The following is a 21,853-nucleotide window of genomic DNA, read 5'->3' on the forward strand; positions in this document are numbered from 1 at the left end:
AACATTCATCACCCCATGTGGTACATATTGTTTTTTACGAATGTCTTTCGGGTTGAAGATTGCTGGCTCAACGTTTGCAAGAGCAGTCCAAATTGGTTTTGAGCCCCAGCTACATAGAAATATGGAAGCTTATATGGATAAGACTAGATTATGAAAGGCGCGTTGCTGCGCCCGTCCATTTTAGCACCATAATGATAGTGATTGAGACAATTGTATGACAATAATATTTTAATCATGTGATATAATTGTCACACCTGGACATATCAAGTTTAGATGTGGCAGCAAAGACAAACTTCTAGTTTTGTGACAAAATGAAATCAAATGTCAATGAGAAAGAATACAACCTATTAAAATTTCCAGTTAAAATTCACAATTCCTGTTTGGTGAAATATAGAAGTTGTAGCATCATACTCACCATCAGTTTGCGAGAGCTGGGAAATAGTACAGTTTTACAAACAGGAGTATTGCTCTTTAAAAAATATCCCCAAATAGGAATATCTGACATTCTGATAAACATTGCGATGAGAATTTTGAGAAAGAAAGCTGAAAATCTGCCCACTGTCGCAATGCTGATAGAAGAACCTTGGAAGTTTACATTTGTTCTCATGTCTAATGAAATACCGTTTAAAAATGTACAAATGCGGACCGAGCATAAGAAGCAAACCTTGCAGTGCACAATCTGATTGATTTGCATCTCTCCTGCCATTTATAGGAATTGAATTGAATCCAACCTGTAAAGAGGTGAATAAAAAGGGGGAAATCCATTAGGCCCGTTTTATTCTTCCACAGAGTAATAGATACACAAAGAATGAACTAAATGGCGATGAACTGAAGCGTCCTATGGTATTGGATTATTTACTGCAGATGTATCTACTTGGTAGAAATAAAATAGATCATCTGTAAAGTTACACAATAACGGTTATAAAACTCAAACAAAATTTTCTCTTACTGAATATGGGCAGAAACCTTGTATGAAATACACCTCACCTTTGATACTTCCCTAATATCATCATAATTGAAAATTGTTCGTGGGTATTACTTAACTGTCTTTGCTACATCTTCGAATCTAGGCAAATAAAAATGTAGACCTATTCTAATGTGATTGAGTCTCAGTTTATGCATGTGCATGTGTAAGTGCTGTAACATGAAGTTGCAAACTGTAAGAACCGTTAATATGTACCGTATCTCCAAAAATATATGGAGCGGTTGTGTATAGCTCCCTTTTCGCTTTCAGATTGTAAAAAGCAGTCACCTGATCAATACAAGAATAATACGGGTAAGATCGATCACATCTCATGCGTAATCTCTTAGTAGCACGTGCATGTAGGAGTGAGGGTAAGATCGGTCACATCCCATGCATAATCTCTTAGTAGCACGTGCATGTAGGAGTGACAAAACAAACAAGAACATCTAAAGGAGAAAAAAAGAACAGGCAACTATTTCTTCAAAGGAAGAAGCGCGGACCGCCTGAGCAAGTTAACATGTTGTATCACACCACGGCCATGCTTATGTTATCGAACACCAGAAAATAATAAAATACCTTAAACCAGCGCGGAGGCCGGACGACAGGGGCATGACATTGCTGAAGTAAACGACAATTTGATTCTTTATTCCTCTTCAGAGAATAATAAAAGGAGTGGAACAAACAATATTGCTATGAGAAATTTCCAAATAGTATTCAATTCGGCAGCAAAATGCTCTGAAAAGCAGAAAATCATGACTATAATTCAGCCAATCCTGCAACAAAGGAAATAGAAAAATCAAATCTGAGTACACATCAAAAGATTGCTTCCATCTGTATATAAACTCAGTATGATTCAATAATCCAGATATCCGAAACCATAAACCCATCTGATACACTAACATTTTTTTGTTTGATCTACACCAGGAACTAATTAATAACCATTTTCATTAATTAGTAGATGTTTCTTTTGCATAAACTATGGTGTTCAGAGTTCACCATAGAACAGACAGATGGGAACATACTGAACACAAGACCAGGAAGGAAGAGAAGAGATCCACATCTAACAACAGGTAGGGTAAACGTAATTAAGGTGGCTGGAAGGGTTAGAGCCACGGTATCATCCGGATCAGGAGCAGGCGGATCAAGACGATGAGCTTGGTGAGGCGGAGGTCGGCTGGAGGTAGACATCCGCAGGTGGCGGCATGGCACCGTCCAACCTTTTACCTCGTAGGCGGATCGACCGGCTCCCCGGGGGCCACTTCTGGTGGCGCGGCTGGCACCGCAGGCGGGCAATTGTCGTGTTGCCGTGGGCGTCGTCGCTAGAGGGTAGGAGAGAGGAACAACCTGAGTCACTGCGGCGGCAGCAGGTCAGGAGGGGAGGAGGTGCTACGCGAAGGAGAGAGAGGATGGAGTCGAAACTCACTGACATTGACTGCATAGACCTTAGGTCTTTGACACCAAACTTAAGCAAGCAATGAAAGCTTTAGTAGGATATCAAGTGCCAAAAAGAATGCAAGTATAGTTCAGAGAACATAACCTGTAATTTTATTATCATAAATACTATTTGATCACGATGGAATTTTATACATAGATTAACCCCAAAGTGATATACAACTTGATTGTTCCTATGGTGAGCCCTTCCCTTAGTAGTACACAAGAATGGTGCTGAGAACATAATGCTTAGGTTTTCAGTGGGGAAGGAAACATTAATTTTCATTGCCCAATTGAATAAAAGAAATATAGGGTGCACTACTAATTGTGATTATTGCGATAACTGAGCTATCTTATGTTACTAAGCATAATAAATGAGTACACCACAAGCGCTTTCTTTTTTTATTTGTTTTTGAGATAGCTAATGACTCATGCGGAGCTGTTACCTCTTTCTAACAGATCGAATCACAGAAGCACTGAAATTTTGTATCGTATGGAATACATTCTATAATTGTTAGTAACAAACGGTTACATATACACTTCACTGGAATCTGGGAAATAGTCTCAAAGTGGCATGCAAAAGTTATGGAGATGCTCAAAATCGGATAGAGCATTCAAGTTACATTAGACTACAAAAATATGCACACACCTTGTCAAGGCCTGTTTCCTCAAAGCTCAATCTTTATCTCTGAAATTCATTGCTATTCACCTGGAGAGAAAAGGGAATAGTTCACCCTACAAAGATGGAATCTAAAAAAATATTGGCATGCATGCAAAGAAAGTTTTAGTGCAATCAGAACTAATGATATAGAAAATCACACAAAAAGTACAATAAACAACAGTATAAGAAGGGGAGCAACACGGCAAAAGTCACATCTGAAATGTAATACGGAAAGGGGAAACAAAGCCCTGACGAAGAATGGGGCAGAGGGATCTCGATTTATCTTATGTAACTAAACATAATAAATGAGTGCACATTTTTTTATTTGTTTTTCAGATAGCTAACGACTCATGTTCATATGGAGTACCCTCTATAACAGATCGAATCACATTTTGTGCCCACTACCTGTACAGCGCTCGTCATCATCTCCCGTCATTCAGCATCTCCCGTTTGTATCTCCAGTAAAACGCCACATTCATCATCTCCCGTTTGTGCCTACTGCCTGTACAACGCCCGTACCACATCCTTCTCCTCAAATCACAACAGGGACCAACATACCACCAGATTTAATAAATCTAAAACTCACAATTTCCAACCAGTATTAGAGATGTACTCCCTCCGTTACAAATTATTTGTCTTGGATTTGTCTAGATAGGGAGGTATCTAGCACTAAAATGAGTCTAGATACATCCGTATCTAGACAAATCCAAGACAAGTAATTCGGAACAGAGGGAGTAGTATTTGCCCCTGATCGTGGTGAGGCGAGTGGTGGATCTAATCTAATTTGGCTCTCACCAGCATCACCTTTATATCGTGGCCGGAGGTGTCCACGCCCAGCCCCTGATCTTGCTACTACAACTACAGACCCAGAGGGGATAATGGACCCCCTCCCTACAATCCACCTGAATCCCAACCACTATTGTTCCTTCTCACAAGCATGTGTGGGCCTCACGCCATAAGCTGGTTGTTCACCGCCCGCGTGCACTCCAGCCATCAGAGCATCATCGTCGGTCACCCGCCTACGCCCCAAGCATGTCGCGCTCATCCACAAGCCACCCCCTCCTAGAGCATCATCACCCTATATTGAGCGTCAGCGCGCTCTGCACACACCGTTCTGCCCGAACCGTGTTAGATTGAGCTAGCACCTCCTGCCCACCTGCGTTGTCCGACCTTGAGATCATCGCATCTTCCTACCCCACGCGCTTGAACTGAAGGTCACTAAGCGGCGCCATGCTAACCTTCCTTGAACTCGTAGCCATGGCAACCTACTTCGAGCTCATTACCATACCAGATTACGCCGAGCTCATGGTCGTGTTGAGGAGAGAAAACGAACGAAATAGTTACCCACTAACAACGATCCCTACATGACCTTCCCCAATAATTGATTTTTTTTGTTGGAGTAGCCCTAGTAACACCCTCTTAGGATGGATTATCGGGGATCCTCTAAGCATCATGTGATTTTGCTTCTTTTAGGGAAATCCATTTTTTCAGAGAGAAGGGAAATCCAATTTTACGTACCAGAGAGATACCTAAAGTGAAGCATAAAATATGTCATACTGACACTCACGGTATTGGCGGCAATGCTAAAGTATAATAGATTAGAATATGTGCAACATGTACTTGCTGGTTTAGAATTTAGTGTGTCCGTATTTTTGATCTGTAAGTAACACGTTTGAAATATAATTAACCTCATATGTTCATTCGAATTGTTTCCATACTGCATCACAATAATACTTGTTGATATTTGAACAATGTAGTCCAGGAGACACTAAATTTTTACGGCACGGATTCTTAACTGATGTGCTTATTCAAAAGTAAACTGAGAAGGAGGCAAAAATAAAACGGTTCTACCTATCTTGTAAAAAAACAATTCTACCTGTCTTGTAACATGGATCAGGAGCTTGTTCAACCAGGGAGTAGAACCAGCGGAGAGCACCATGCCTTGCACATGAAAAATTAAGAATTAATATTCAAGTAAGGTACAACTTTTCAGTTGTAATCTGAATCTTCAAGGTTCTCTTCGATTTCAGCTAACTGATCTGGTATTGGGAAAATAACTTCAAAAAATACACGAGCGACCTCTGTTGGTTATGTTCGCCATTGCCCGCAGCCACAACCTCCCCCTCCCTATCTCCAGGATCTGCCCAAATAAATTCACCACATCCAATATAGCAACACCTCTACAAAATTGAGATTGAGATGACATCAGGAGTGATTGTTTGATGGAAGAAGGAAATCATACACGAATGGGAAAGCGATCTTGGGGAAGCCGTTCTTCGAGGTCAAGGTCGGGAAGGGAGCGCGCTAGGTCGCCATGGCACTGATCCACGCTGCTTGGAAGGAGGATGATTCATCATTGCCACTGCCCAGGTGCTAGATCCGCCTTCACTGGTGCGGCTAGGTTAAGCCGAGAGTGGGAAGGAAGAGTGTGCGGCTAGGGTGAGGGAGGCCGAGAGTGGGGAGCAAGGGGAGGTTACGGAGAGACGTCGCTGACCAGTGCCTGATCGATTCTTCCTTCGTGAAGCAGAGATGAGCTTCAAGGCCCAATCAACCACGTGGCTCAGAAAATTATTTTGGAGTAGCTTCCACTTAGGACAGCCAGCCCACGAAGCAAGAAAAGTGGTATCTCACAGAGCAGCGGCCTGAAAAGCCCAGGGCAGCCTGGCGCGCGAGTTAGCGCTTGCGTACGAGATTTAGGTGGGATTAGCAGCGAATCCGACGGCCAAAAAGAATTAAAAGTGGTGATCTAACGGCTAGAAATGCTAATGGTCTGACAGGGCTAGAAGGGTGCTCAGTTTTAATATATTTAAATAGTGGTCAAAACCAAGGACAGGGAAACCCTCGTACAAGATTTAGAAGAGACATTTGCAAATTTGCGCAAGATCACCCTCAAGATAAATCCTAAAAAGTGTGTCTTCTGTGTTCTGTCCGGCAAACTTCTCAGGTTCTTTATGTCATAGCGTGGGATCGAGGTAAATCCACACAAGATCAAGGCCATTGATCAGATCGAGGCACCTAGGCGGATCAAGGATGTACGTCGGCTCGCTGGCTGTGTTGCAGCCATAAGAAGATTCGTCTCCAAGTCTGCTGAACATGCCCTTCCCTTTTTCAAAATCTTGAAAAAGGCAGGCCCAATGGAATGGACCCCAGAGGCCGAGGTAGCCCTGCAGGATTTGAAGAAGTACCTCCCCTCTACGCCAATACTGGTTGCGCCTAAACCACAAGAACCGCTGCCGCTATATCTAGCGGCAACGAACCAAGTGGTCAGCGCCATGCTAGTGCCACAGAGGGAGGTTGACGAAGAGGCAATGGCAACGGCAGGGCTGGCGGATGGCAAACCAGAGCTCCCCCGGCAGGGCCTAGTGCCGGTAAGGCAAGGCCCCCGGCAGAGTCTGACGCTGGCGAAGTAGAAGTGACATAACCAAATGAAATAGTGCAGAAGAAGAAGATGATGCAGCAACCGGTTTACTTTGTCAGCTTCCTCTTGCAGGGGGCTAGGTCAAGGTACTCCGTTGTGCAGAAATTGCTCTTCGACCTCCTTATGGCCTCGAGGAAGCTGGGTCATTACTTCCAAGCACACGAAATCACCGTCGTCACCCGCTTCCCATTGCAAAGGATATTGCATAACCCAGACGCAACCGGGAGGATTGTGGAATGGGCTTTGGAACTGTCGAGCTTTGGTTTGAAGTTTGAAAGCACTTCGACAATTCAAAGTAGAGTCTTGGCGGAGTTCATTGTGCAATGGACCTCAAGCCCGACGAAGAGATTCATGAGACTCGTCTCCTCGGCATGGAAACAAGTTGCAGCTGGATTATGTACTTTGACGGGGCTTTCTCGCTGCAAGGCGCTGGTGCTGGTGTGCTGCTCGTCGCACCCATCGAAGAGCACCTCAAGTATGTAGTCCAGATACACTTTCCCAGGGAGATGTCAGCAAACAACAGGTAAGGGGTGATTGATAGCTTGTCGTCAAGCAAGTTAACAAAGATTATCAAAGCCCATTGATGGAGGCCTACGTAGATGAAGTGAGGAAGCTGGAAGAGCGTTTTGATGGTATACAAGCGGAGCATGTTCCCCGAGTGGAGAAAGGCATCGCCGACTACTTGTCGAAACGCGCTGCCTTCAAATTGCCTGTGGAACCAGGTACTTTGGTGCTTTGATTAACTCAACCATCCATTGAACCATCGACAGGGCAGAACAAGTGGAGGAAATCAGCCCCCGGCAAGTACTTTCCCGCCGAGCTCCCAGGAGCCGCCGGCAAAGATGTTTCCGTGGGCACTAGGCCTGCCATGGGGCAACAGACTTCGGCAGGGCGTCAAGCCCTGGCCGTAGAGATAGCCGCTCCCATGGCAGAGGAAACTCCTTTAGCCCTTGTCGTCGAGCCTCAGGCTCAGGCTCCGATTCCTCCAAACAGGGGGACTTCCTGAGGAGCAGGAAGAGGCGGAGAAAGTAGCCCGTCGATCTGCCATGTATCAATTCGTCGATGACGTTCTATACAAAAAAAGGCCGAATGGTGTGAAATTGAAGTGCATTCCCCGGGAGGAAGGACTGGAGCTGTTGGCAGAGATAGATGGAGGCATATGTGGCTCCCACATAGGATCGAGGGCCCTTGCCGGCAAGGCATTCCGGCAAGGTTTCTTCTGGCCCACTGCCCTCCAGGATACAATGGCCTTAGTAACCAAGTGTGAAGCGTGCCAGTTTCATTCAAAGAAGCATCGTCAACCAGATCAAGTTCTCCAGACAATCCCTCTTTCTTGGCCATTCTAATTCTAGGGGCTTGACATACTAGGCCCCTTTACCCATGTTGTCGGGGGCTTTGAGTACTTGTACGTCGCAATCGACAAGTTCACAAAGTGGCCGGAGCTGGAGGCAATGAGAAAGGTGACAACACAGTCGGCCGTCAAATTCTTCAAGGGACTAGTCTGCCGTTTTGGTGTGCCAAATAGAGTCATCACCGACAACAGCACATAGTTCACGAGCCGCACCTTCATGCAGTACATCCAGGACCTCGGCAGCAAGGTCTGTTTTGCTTCTGTTGCACACCCACGAAGCAACGGCCAGGCTGAGAGGGTGAATGCTGAAGTATTGTGAGGCCTCCGGACAAGAACTTTTGACAGGCTACACAAGTGCGGAAGGCGCTGGATTGATGAATTGCCAGCGGGTTCTTTGGTTAATTAAAACAACACCAAATTGAGCCACCGGCCAGGCCCCTTTCTCCCTTGTTTACGGGGCAGAAGCAGTTCTCCCCACGAAACTCACGCATGGGTCACCTCAAGTGCTCGCTTATGATGAGCTTGAGCAAGAGCAGTTGCGGCAAGATGCGCAATGCTCCTTGAGGAAGATCATCTTCGAGCGGCTGTGCGAGCAGCACACTACCAACAAGCCTTGTGCCGCTACCATAGCCGCAAGGTTCGTGCACGAAGCTTTGAGGAAGGCGACGTTGTTCTTCGGCATGTTTAGTCGGCCAAGAATTCCAACAAGTTGACGCCAAAGTGGGAAGGCCCTTATCGGGTAATACGAGTCACCAGGCCCGGAGCAGTCCGCCTGGAGACCGAAGATGGTATTCCACTGAGCAACTCGTGGAACATCGAACATCTTCGCAAGTTTTACCCATAAGGCGCGGTTGCCGGGCTCCCCAGCAAACCACCTTTTGTGCAAGCCTTGCCGGCAAGGCATGTAACCCTTTGTACAAAGCCAGGCGCAGACCCTAAGCATAAATAAATGAAGCGTTGGCGCCCTAAGTTTTAGCATGCATGCTAGGTTGAGCCTCTCTCTACGTTAGGGTTGATAGTGCTTGGTGGCGACTAACCCTTAGCATAGAGGTCGAGTATGCATCTCTCTATTCCTTCCCGTCCTTTTTGGTTCGCAGGTTGCGTGGACATTTCTGCTGAGCTATTTTGGAAGAAAGAGAACAGGCCGTCGCCTCGACCCCGACAAGCCAAGGTTGCCGGGGGCTGCAGGTCTAAGGATCCGATCACGGCAAGCCAAGGTTTCCAGGGGTTGCGACATCAGATAAGTTTTTCCCCCACTCTGTGCCTCCGTATGAAACTTGAACGTACGAGACTTCGCTCGCTTTCATACCATATTGCTCCCTCTGTCCCGTGTCCGAAAACCTTACTTTGGGCCGAACTTGGTTGTAGTGCGATGGGAAGGGGACGAGCGAAGGGCCTAATCCTACTCGGCCCCTACCTCCGCCAAGGGCGTGAGTATAGCTGATCTATAGAGCAAAAAGACGGCAAGGCCTATTGCCGGGTTACAGTGTTTATCTTAAGATAACAAGGACTCGTTCCTTGGTGTGGCCCTCGCCCACGCGCAAACAAAACCCAGCAAACACCCTTCTCCTCATTAATACGTTGCTACCAAGTAAAATTCATACAGAATGTATACATGAGCAAGGGGGTTACAAGATTTAAATCTTACAAAGGCCCGTAGGCTTAAAAACTAAAAAGAGATAAGATGCCCGTGATCCCTTTCTTGTCCCTCTCCTTAGGAAATAGAACAAGATGGCAGAAGGGCAAAAGGAGTGCCTAGGCGAGGTATGAGCAGCAGAAGACGCCAAGAGAACATATCAGCGATCGTCCGAAAGGAGGCCGGTGATGACAGTGCCGGAGGAAGAGCTGAAAGACGAGGCAGCGGCCCGGCAATACGCAACGAAGGTGTCGAGGCCATCGTACTTCGACTTGATGGCCCGCCACCCGCCTTCTTCATCTTTGCCGTCCCTCCAACGCCAGCCACCCAAGGCGACGACCCCGAGAAGTTCAAGGAGCTAGCGAGGCAGATGATGGTGCTGCCGACGTTGCCCAGGAACGATGTGCCCCACGCCTAGTCGGACCCATCATCCTCCCGCCCGCTACCCTCGTCGTTGCTGTCGCTGTCCTCCTCATCACTCTTGGCCGAAGAGGAGCTTTCACCATCAGCCGAGATCTCCACACAACAGCCAAGCCTGTGTCCCGCGCGCCCGAAGACCTTGACGGAGAGCAAATCGCTCTCCGCTAGCTTGAAGCAGAGGACATGCCCATCCATCAAGCAATGGGTGCGTGCAAAAGTTTTCCAGCCCCGGCGAAGGAGCATCACTTGAGGGGCGAGGAACCCTGTGTTCACCCACATGTCGCCATGGCAACACCCCTTCATGTGAAGCCTCAGCCGCGGTGGCTGGTCAATCTCCAGCACCATCGCGAACGCCCGGGGAAGACGAAGACTACGACGCAGCGGCCCATGCAGATGTAGAATAAACTTGAGTGCCGAGTCCCCGACATGGCCACTCGGCGAAGCAGGAGGAGTTGGCGGGGGAGATGGTGACGGAGACGGAGACGACGCAGGCATCCCCCTTCCATGCCCGCCTCTGCCTCGGCCACCTCTACCTTGACCGCCTCGCTGACCGCGGCCCCGTCCAGCAACCCCGCCTCGAGCATGGCCGTCACCCTGGGCATCTACCTCTTCCTTGACCGCTGCAGCTCTCTGGCGGGAGGAGGACCTGGTCGCCTCCGCACAAGAACGGCCGCGGCCATGCCCTCTCGCCATGACCGTGGGTGGGGATGGAGACAAAGGGGAGACGCAGGGATATGCTCTTCCCCTACCCCTGAGTTCCCTTTTATAATTGGGAAGGGGAGGCTGAAAGACTAGCTCTACGCCCCTGAAGAGCCCGCTCGAATCTGGCTCATTAAAGTGGCAGCAAGCGAGGCCATCGACCGGCCTCCCCTCCCAATCGAAGGCACGTGAGTATCGGCCCCTGCACGCCTTCCCATATTCCATGTGTCTGTCACCTACCCCGTGCCGTGCATGCGGGGTGCATGGCGTAAGGAGCAAGCATAGTGCGAAACGTGGAACGGCGGTTCCAAGGCGGAGAAGGTAAATGAGCGGAGGCTCTGCCGTTTCGAGAGAACACGCAAGCCGCCTGTTTACTGTTCACCATGGATGACGCAAGCATACTGCGGTCATTCCGCGCACGACCCCCACGTCACGCATTGAACACGGGTCGTGGGGAAGTGCGACGTGCGAGGGAATTACCGCAGTAAAACTCCGCCCCGCATGCCCGCACACCGTTCTGGGCCCGGCCCAACAATGTGTTGCGCTTATGTGTGGCCCAGGCCCGGGGGCTCGTGTTGGTGGACAAAAGTAGGGGCTCTCCTTTTTACCCCTCTACTTGTGCATGGGCAGTCAAAGCCGCACCTGCGGCCACATTTAGCGGGGCAAAGGGAGGAACCAGAAGACAAGACGACCACAAGGCTACTTGCCGAGGGTACCCACGAGACCCCGGCAAGGCTCCTTGCCGAGGGCGCGCACAAGGCCCCGGCAAGACCCTCGCCGGGAATATACGCAAGACCGCGGCAAGCCCTTGCCGCCCCATTGCCGCCCCAGTTCAGCGGCCGACCCACCAGCTAAGGCAAGTACCCACATGGCAGCATGTGGCTCCTAATCCAGCTAGTCAAGCACCTGCGTGGTGGCATGTAGATCTTCGTGAAGACCCTACCACCACGCCATCTCAGCAGCCTGCCAGCTTACGTGGCGCTGCATGCCTAGTTGGCCTAGACGCGTGTCGGAGCGAGGCGGAGCGGTGACGGACGGGACGGGCCTCGTTGCCATCCCCAATAAAGCAATGGGACACCTAAGGAGCGCATTTAATGCGCCTTGTCCCATAATGGCAGTCGATAAACTTGTACACTGTATACCTTTCCACCTCATGTGTGCCACTGTGGCGACCCCTTTTGACTATAAAAGGAGGCCCGAGGCGTACTGGAGAAGGATTTGGATCTTTTGGACTACGCACGCACCGCAGCTAGTTCAAAAGCTCAAAAACACTCAAATATACACCAAAGTAGGATTAGGGTATTACGCATCCTTGCGGCCCGAACCTGGGTAAATGATCTTTGTGCTGGCTATCAGACCCGCTCTTTGCACAACCCCGCGCCCGCCAACCATAGAAGGGATCCCAGTGATTCCATAGGTGTCATTTCCACCGACACCTGGGCACGCCCTCCTGCCTCGTGGCCTCCTTGCTTCTTTCTTGACGTCCACTCCAAGTCTCCTGGATCATGTTTGTTCCAAAAATCACTCTCCCGAAGGTTTCATTCCGTTTGGATTCCGTTTGATATTCCTTTTCTAAGAAACACTGAAATAGGCAAAAAAACACCAATTTGCACTGGGCCTTTGGTCAGTAGGTTAGTCCCAAAAATAATATAAAAAGGTATATTAAAGCCCATTAAACATCCAAAACAGATAATATAACAACATGGAACAATCAAAAATTATAGATATGTTGAAGACATATCAAGCATCCCCAAGCTTAATTCCTGCTCGTCCTCGAGTAGGTAAATGATAAAAACAAATTTTTTGATGTGGAATGCTACATAGCATAATTGTCAATGTAATTTTCTTTATTGTGGCATGAATGTTCAGATAAGAAAGATTCAATACAAAAGTTTAATATTGACATAAACATAATAATACTTCAAGCATACTAACAAAGCAATCATGTTTTCTCAAAATAACATGGCTAAAGAAAGTTATCCCTACAAAATCATATAGTCTGGCTATGCTCTATCTTCACCACACAAAGTATTTAAATCATGCACAACCCTGATGAAAAGCCAAGCAATTGTTTCATACTTTTGATGTTCTCAAACTTTTTCAATCTTCACGCAATACATGAGCGTGAGCCATGGATATAGCACTATAGGTGTGATACGTCTCCGTCGTATCTACTTCTCCAAACACTTTTGTCCTTGTTTTGTACTCTAACTTGCATGATTTGAATGGAAGTAACCCGGACTGACGTTGTTTTCAACAGAATTGCAATGGTGTTATTTTTGTGCAAAAATAAAAGTTCTCGGAATGACCTGAAAATCAGCGGAGATTATTTTTGGAATATATAAAAATACTGGAAGAAAGATCCACGTCAGGCGGGCCCACACCCTATCCATGAGGGTGGGGGCGCGCCTACCCCCTGGGCGCGCCCCTGCCTCGTCGGCCCCCTGACGCTCCACCGATGCCCACCTTGACTCCATATATTCACTTTCAGGGAGAAAAAAAAATCAAAGAGAAGGATTCATTGCGTTTTACGATACAGAGCCACCGCCAAGCCCTAAACTCTCTCGGGAGGGCTGATCTGGAGTCCGTTTGGAGCTCCGGAGAGGGGAATCCATCGCCATCGTCATCATCAACCTTCCTCCATCACCAATTTCATGATTCTCACCGCCGTGCGTGAGTAATTCCATCGTAGGCTTGCTGGATGGTGATGGGTTGGATGAGATTTATCATGTAATCAAGTTAGTTTTGTTAGGGTTTGATCCCTAGTATCTACTATGTTCTGAGATTGATGTTGCTACGACTTTGCTATGCTTAATGCTTGTCACTAGGACCCGGGTGCCCCATGATTTCAGATCTAGAACCTATTATGTTTTGAATATATGTGTTTCTTGATCCTATCTTGCAAGTCTATAGTCACCTACTATGTGTTATGATCCGGCAACCCCGAAGTGACAATAATCGGGACCACTCCCGGTGATGACCGTAGTTTGAGGAGTTCATGTATTCACTATGTGTTAATGCTTTGGTCCGGTACTCTATTAAAAGGAGGCCTTAATATCCCTTAGTTTCCAATAGGACCCCGCTGCCACGGGAGGGTAGGACAAAAGATGTCATGCAAGTTCTTTTCCATAAGCACGTATGACTATATTTGGAATACATGCCTACATTACATTGATGAATTGGAGCTAGTTCTTTGTCACCCTATGTTATGACTGTTACATGATCGATCGCATCCAGCATAATTCTCCATCACCGATCCAATGCCTACGAGCTTTTCCTATATTGTCCTTCGCTTATTTACTTTTCCGTTGCTACTGTTACAATAATCACTATAAAACCAAAATTATTACTTTTGCTACCGTTACCACTACTATCATATTACTTTGCTACTAAATACTTTGCTACAGATATTAAGTTTCCAGGTGTGGTTCAATTGACAACTCAGCTGCTAATACTTGAGAATATTCTTTGGCTCCCCTTGTGTCGAATCAATAAATTTGGGTTGAATACTCTACCCTCGAAAACTATTGCGATCCCCTATACTTGTGGGTTATCAAGACTATTTTCTGGGCCATGGCCGGGGAGCATAGCTCTATTCTTTAAGTCACTTGGGATTTATATCTGTTGGTCATTATGAAGAACTTGAAAGATCAAAGAACCAATATCTATCCCTCAACTATGCAGGGAGGTAAGGAACTGCCATCTAGCTCTGCACTTGATTCACCTTTTGTTTTGAGTAAGCTTGCGACACCTAAACCTACTTCTGCTATTAATTCTAATATGTCGCATTTTATTGATGATGCCACTTCTGCTATGCATGATACTGATGATGAAACTACTTCTATGCTTGATACTACTGTGCCACCTAGGGAATTTCTTGATGAACAACTTCCTAGGCCAGAGAGAATGAAATTACTGAAACTGATAATATTGATGAAAGTGATGATGAAGATTCTCCCCCTAGATATGAATTGCCTGTTTTTCCTGAGGGTTATGTTATGGATGAAGAAATTGCTAGAGACTTTCTTCCCTGCAATGATAGAAGTGATCTTAAGAAATTATTAGCTAAACTTAAAGAAAAATCTTTGAATGCTAGAATGAAATATGATCCTGCTTATGCTACTTCACCTATCTTTATTACTGATAAGGATTATGATTTCTCTATTGATCCTGAGATAATTACTTTGGTTGAATCTGACCCTTTTTATGGCTATGAATCTGAAACTGTTGTGGCACATCTTACTAAAGTAAATGATATAGCTACCCTATTTACTAATGATGAGAAAACTCTCTGCTATTATATCCTTAAATTATTTCCATTCTCATTAAAGGGTGATGCTAAAACATGGTTTAATTCTCTTGATCCTGGTTGTGTGTGTAGTCCCGAGGATATGATTTATTACTTCTCTGCTAAATATTTCCCCGCTCATAAGAAACAAGCTGCCTTAAGGGAAATATATAATTTTGTGCAAGTTGAAGAAGAGAGTCTCCCACAAGCTAGGGGGAGGCTTCTCCAATTACTTAATGCTTTGCCTGATCATCCTCTCAAGAAAAATGAAATACTGGATATCTTTTATAATGGACTAACCGATGCTTCCAGAGATTACCTGGATAGTTGTGCTGGTTGTGTTTTCCAGGAAATAACTATTGGTCAAGCTCAAATTCTATTGAATAATATGTTGACCAATGAAAATAATTGTACACTTCTTGAACCAACTCCTAAGCCAACTCCGAAGAAAAGGGGTATTATATTTCTCAGTCATGAAGATATGCAAGAGGCAAAGAAATCTATGAAAGAAAAGGGTATTAAAGCTGAAGATGTTAAGAATTTACCTCCTATTAAAGAAATACATGGTCTTAATTCATCACCTATTGAAGAAACACACGGTCTTAATAACACGACACGGGTAGTAAAGGTAAACTCTCTCTATAGATATGATAAAGCTGAAATCCCTCCTGCTAAGTTTGCTAGCCAATGTTTGGATGAATTTGATAACTTTATGGTTAAGCAAGAAAACTTCAATTCTTATGTTGGTAGACAATTAGAACATAATGCTTATATGATTGACCACTTGAGTGATTATATGGCTAGTAATAAAGGTGAACTTAAACTAATTAGTAAACATGCTTCTACGGTTATCACTCAAGTAGAACAAGTGCTTAAAGCTTAATATGATTTGCTCAATGAATTAAATAATAAGAAAAATTATAATGTTGTTAGAGTTATGACTAGAGGTGGTAAAATGACCCAGCAACCTTTGTATCCTGAAGGCCACCCTAAGATAATTGAGCAAGATTCTCACAGAATTAATATTGATGCACCTAGTCCTTCTAAGAGGAAGAAAAACAAAAATTATAGGACTTTGCATGCTCCTAGTGAACCTATTGTTGACACACCTGAGAATCCCAATGATATTTCTATTTCTGATGCTGAAACACAATCCGGTAATGAACATGAACCTAGTGATAATTTTAATGATGATGTTCATGTTGATGCTCAACCTAGTAATGATAATGATGTAGAGATTGAACCTACTGTTGATCTTGATAACCCACAATCACAGAATCAACATTATGATAAGAGAGACTTTGTTGCTAGGAAGCACGGTAAAGAAATAGAACCATGGGTTCAGAAACCCATGCCCTTTCCTCCTAAACCATCCAAGAAAAAAGATGATGATGATTTTGAGCGCTTTGCTAAAATGATTAGACCTATCTTTTTGTGTATGCGTTTGACTGATATGCTTAAAATGAATCCTTATGTAAATGTATGAAGGATATTGTTACTAATAAAAGAAAGATACCGGAAGCTGAAATTTCCACCATGCTTGCTAATTATACTTTTAAGGGTGGAATACCAAAGAAACCTGGAGATACAGGAGTACCAACTATACCATGCTCCATTAAAAGAAACTATGTTAAAACTGCTTTATTTGATCTTGGAGCCGGTGCTAGTGTTATGCCTCTCTCTTTATATCGTAGCCTTGATTTGAATAAGTTGACACCTACAGAAATATCTTTGCAAATGGCTGACAAATCAACTGCTATACCTGTCGGTATTTGTGAGGATGTGCCTGTTGTGGTTGCAAATGTTACTATTTTAATGGACTTTGTTATTCTTGATATTCCCAAGGACGATAGTATGTCTATTATTCTTGGAAGACCCTTTTTGAATACTGCAGGGGCTGTTATTGATTGCACCAAAGGCAATGCCACTTTCATGTTAATGGTAATGAGCATACAGTACACTTTTCGAGGAAACAACCTCAAGTCCACAGTACCAATTCTATTGGAAAAATTTAAACAATTACTATTGGAGGTTTTGAATTTCCTCTTCCTACTATCAAGAAGAAATATGATATTCTTATTGTTGGGGATGTGCATATCCCCGTTGAGGTAACCTAGTGTTATTCAAAATTTCTCCGGTTTCATGCAATTTGGAATGAGTTTGTTAACAAGACTTGATCAACCTTGTTAATGGATTCCTTTTGATGAGCATGAGATGGATGAAGTTAGAAAACACAACTCTCTGTATCCTCTTTTTACTTTATGTTATTTATATTAAATAAAGCAAAAATAGTATATCATGTCTGTTTTCTGAATTATCCATGCAATAAAAAAATACCCCGAAAATAAAAGTTCTCCAAATGCCCTGAAAATTAAATATGATTTTTTCTCGAATATTTGAGAATATGTGGGACTGAGAACACACCAAGGGGATCAAGCACCTGGCCACGAGGGTCCAGGGCGCGCCCACCCCTCTGGCGCACCCCTGCCTCGTGGGCCCATGGTGGCTCCCCTCCACTTATTCCAGCCACCACACACTCCTTATTCCTCCCAAGAACATCACCAACCAGCTCAAGCATGAGTTCTAGCTCATCTTGCTACCATTTTCGATCTCCTTTCTCAAAGCTCCATTCACAAAACTGCTTTGCGGGATTGTTTTTTTGGTATGTGACTCCTCCAATGGTCTAATTAGTTTTTGTTCTAGTGCTTTATTCATTGCAAATTTTTGCTGCTTAGGTGACCCTATTCTTGAGCTTGCATGTCAAATTTATATGGTTCCATGTAGTTCTAATGTATGATATAGTCTCTAGGCACTTGTGGGAGTAGTTGTTATCAATTTTGTTGAGTTTGGTTCACTTTTATTTTGAAGTTACTAAAAAATTCAGAAATTTACAGAAAATGATGAAGAGATTTTTGAGGGGCTCGTCGAGCCGAAGCTCGAAGGACAAGCAAAGTGAGGAGGATAAGAGGCCCAAATATAATCTCCCTCGCACCGCGGAAGTTCAGCCGTGTGAATGGCCTTGTGATGATTTCTTGAGAGCAGCCGGGATTTATGATGATTTTTATGAGTTGGCTGAGAATGCAGGCCTCACCGACTTCCTCCACGACCAACGCGAACAGTATCTCCTACTCACTAATATTTTTGTGCAAAATTTTCATTTCCATGCTAGGAGGTTACCACCTTCGGTGGATTTCTATTTATATGATGAGTATAAGGAGATGTCCCTTTTTGATTTCTGCCGGGTCTTAAGATACCCTTTACAGGCATCATAGAAGAACCACATCGTGGTGATGTGGAAGGGTTTATTGATATGATTGCTGTAGGGGAAACTAGGAAGGTTTCCGATGCAAGAATTACTAGCATACATTTTCTCGTTCTTCGTTACTTTGAAATATTTGCTAGTAGATGCTCGATTGGTCACGGAAACTGTGGCAACCTTAGGGCCCCTGATATTATTATTTTGTGCCATGCCTTGTTCCGTGATGGCACATTTAGTATGGACGCTATTGTTGCAAAGCGGTTAAATCTTAGCCATACTAAGGTCCCCGTCTTGGGTGGTATCTTCGCCTCGTGCCTCGCTGCACACTTTAACATACCTATTAGGCATTATGAGAAGGAAGAGAAGTTGCTGCCTCCTGTTTTTCTAGACTATAAGAGTATGGCAGCACATGATTTTATCGTTAAGAATAAGGAAAATATGCTTAAGTACAAGCTGATTTTTTGATAAAAATCACCTTGAGACTATCACTTTGCCTACTCCTTCCTTGTTTGACTTATCTGCAGGCTAGTACCTTGTTCCGCCGGAGGCCATTCACGCCTACCGAAACCCCACATCAGCTACAGAGCCAGAGCCGGAACCACAATTTGATCCTTCATGACAGTCTGTTTACCAGTGGGATCCGGAGGAGATTGCCAACCAGTGGCAACCCCAGGCTCCTTCTCAGTACGACCCCAGCTACAACTTTGATCCATGGGCATGGACCAACTTAGTCCAAAAGCCTAAGCTTGGGGGAGTACGTATTTCTCACCGACATTACATTCCTGTTCACACACTCATGCTAGTTGTCGGTGCTCATACTTTTTCATTGTAATATCCATGCTAGTTTATTTTCCTTTTTATGCTTTCTTCTTGTGTGTTTGATAAACCTTAAGAAAAACCAAAAAACTAGTTGTAGTTTTAGTTAGTTTACTTTCCATGTCTGTAGTAGTAATTAAAAAGAAAACCCAAAAGGATTTCTCATTCTTCTTTTGCTTGTTGGGAGCTTTCCCGTGTAAATAGTTTTATTTCTTTTCTTGTTATTTGGGGGTCGAGAGGAGAAGACCATAATGAAAATGTTGAGTGGCTCTCATATGCATTATTGTTGATTTAACAAAGAGCCCATATTACCTTGTCTTCTCTCTTGAATTGAATGCTTGAAGATTCTAGCTTAGTCCAATGCACGTGCACTATTATTATTATCCACATCGTTCAGTCGTGCAAGTGAAAGGCAATAATGATGATTATATGATGAACTTATTGAGATGAGAAAATCTGGTATGAACTCGACCTCTCTTGTTTTTGTAAATATGATTAGTCCATCATTCCTGATTCAGCCTATTATGAAAGAAACATGTTTGCAATGACAATTAGAGATTGTAGTTGCCTATGTCATGCTTAATTAGCTAGGAGTTTATAATGGTTTACCTTGCATGCCAACATGCTATTAAAATGGTTGTGATGTGGTATGATAGGGTGGTATCCTCCTTTGAACGATTCGAGTGGCTTGACTTGGCACATGTTCATGCATATAGTTGAAACAAAATCAGCGTAGCCTCTGCGATATTTATGTTCATGGTGCATTATATCCTACTCATGCTTGCATTCAGTGTTGATTAATTTTAATGCATGTTCATGACTGTTGTCGCTCTCTAGTTGGTCGCTTCCCAGTCTTTTTGTAGCCTTCACTTGTACTAAGCGGGAATACTGCTTGTGCATCCAATTCCATAAACCCCAAAGTTATTGCATATGAGTCCACCATACGTACTTATATACGGTATCTACCTGCCATTCCAAGTAAATTTGTATGTGCCAAACTCTAAACCTTCAAATAAACATTCTGTTTTATATGGTCGAATAGCTCATGTATCAACTAGGGCTGTCTGTATCTTCCATGCTAGGCGGGTTATTCTCAATAGGAGTGGACTCCGCTCCTCACTCACGAGAAAATGGCTGGTCACCGGGATGTCCAGTCCCATGCTTTATGCAAATCAAATCAAAATAACTGCAAACAAAACTCCCTCGGGGCTCTTGTTAGTTGGAGGCACTCGTTCTTTCGAGAAAGCTATGGATTGATGCTTGTTGGTGGAGGGGAAGTATAAAGATTACCATTCTATTTGGGAACCGCCTATAATGTGTGTAGCATGGAAGATATCGAGATATCTCGGTTGTTATGTTGACAATGAAAGTATACCGCTCAAAATATTATTCATCTCTATTTCAAAACCAAGCTCTGACACCTCTACAAATCCCTGCTTCCCTTTGCGAAGGGCCTATCTATTTACTTTTATGTTGAGTCATCATCCTCTTATTAAAAAGCACCAGTTGGAGAGCACCGCTGTCATTTGCATCCATTACTGTTAGTATACATTGAGTATGACTTGACTGGATCTCTTTTACCATGAATTACAATGTCTAGTCAGTCCTTGATCTTTAAAGGTGCTTTGCATTTATGTTTTGCGGTCTTAGAAAGGGCTAGCGAGATACCATCTTATTATATAATATTATGATTGTTTTGAGAAAGTGTTGTCATCCGAGATTTACTATTATTGCTCGCTAGTTGATTATGCCATTGATATGAGTAAACATGAGACCTAAATGTTATTGCGAATGTGGTTAGTTCATAATCTTTGTTGAAAACTTGAATGCTGGCTTTACATATTTACAACAACAAGAGCAAACCGAGTTTGTAAAAGTTTTTCTTTATCACTTTCAGTTTATCAACTGAATTGCTTGACGACAAGCAAAGGTTTAAGCTTGGGGGAGTTGATACGTCTCCGTCGTATCTACTTTTCCAAACACTTTTGCCCTTGTTTTGGACTCTAACTTGCATGATTTGAATGGAACTAACCCGGACTGACGCTGTTTTCAGCAGAATTGCCATGGTGTTATTTTTCTGCAGAAATAAAAGTTCTCGAAATGACCTGAAAATCAACGGAGATTATTTTTGGAATATATAAAAAATACTGGAAGAAAGATCCACGTCAAGGGGCCCACACCCTGTCCACGAGGGTGGGGGTGCGCCTACCCCCTGGGCGTGCCCCCAGCCTCGTGGGCCCCCTGACGCTCCACCTTGACTCCATATATTCACTTTCGGGGAAAAAAAATCAGAGAGAAGGATTCATCACGTTTTACAATACGGAGCCACCGCCAAGCCCTAAACTCTCTCGGGAGGGCTGATCTGGAGTCCGTTCGGGGCTCCAGAGAGGGGAATCCATCGCCATCGTCATCATCAACCTTCCTCCATCACTAATTTCATGATGCTCACCACCGTGCGTGAGTAATTCCATCGTAGGCTTGCTGGACGGTGATGGGTTGGAAGAGATTTATCATGTAATCGAGTTAGTTTAGTCAGGGTTTGATCCCTAGTATCCACTATGTTCTGAGATTGATGTTGCTATGACTTTGCTATGCTTAATGCTTGTCAGTAGGGCCCGAGTGCCATGATTTCAGATCTAGACCTATTATGTTTTCTTGAATATATGTGTGTTCTTGATCCTATCTTGCAAGTCTATAGTCACCTACTATGTGTTATGATCCGGCAACCCCGAAGTGACAATAATCGGGACCACTCCTGGTGATGACCGTAGTTCGAGGAGTTCATGTATTGACTATGTGTTAATGCTTTGGTCCGGTACTCTATTAAAAGGAGGCCTTAATATCCCTTAGTTTCCAATAGGACCCCGCTGCCACGCGAGGGTAGGACAAAAGATGTCATGCAAGTTCTTT

At 44.4% G+C, this 21,853-nt stretch overlaps 1 long non-coding RNA gene across 1 annotated transcript; it reads right to left on the reverse strand.

Moving 5' to 3' along the window:
• Positions 1–432: 432 nt before the first annotated feature.
• On the reverse strand, positions 433–5,533 carry LOC125543777. Its single transcript, XR_007298756.1, has 5 exons — positions 4,933–5,533; positions 3,045–3,104; positions 1,541–1,737; positions 1,181–1,252; positions 433–731 (listed from the first exon to the last, which is right to left on the reverse strand). It is a non-coding gene; the product is annotated as an uncharacterized LOC125543777 (long non-coding RNA).
• Positions 5,534–21,853: the final 16,320 nt, after the last annotated feature.

Source organism: Triticum urartu, chromosome 3 (genome assembly GCF_003073215.2).
Source record: "Triticum urartu cultivar G1812 chromosome 3, Tu2.1, whole genome shotgun sequence".
Lineage (NCBI taxonomy): Eukaryota > Viridiplantae > Streptophyta > Magnoliopsida > Poales > Poaceae > Triticum > Triticum urartu.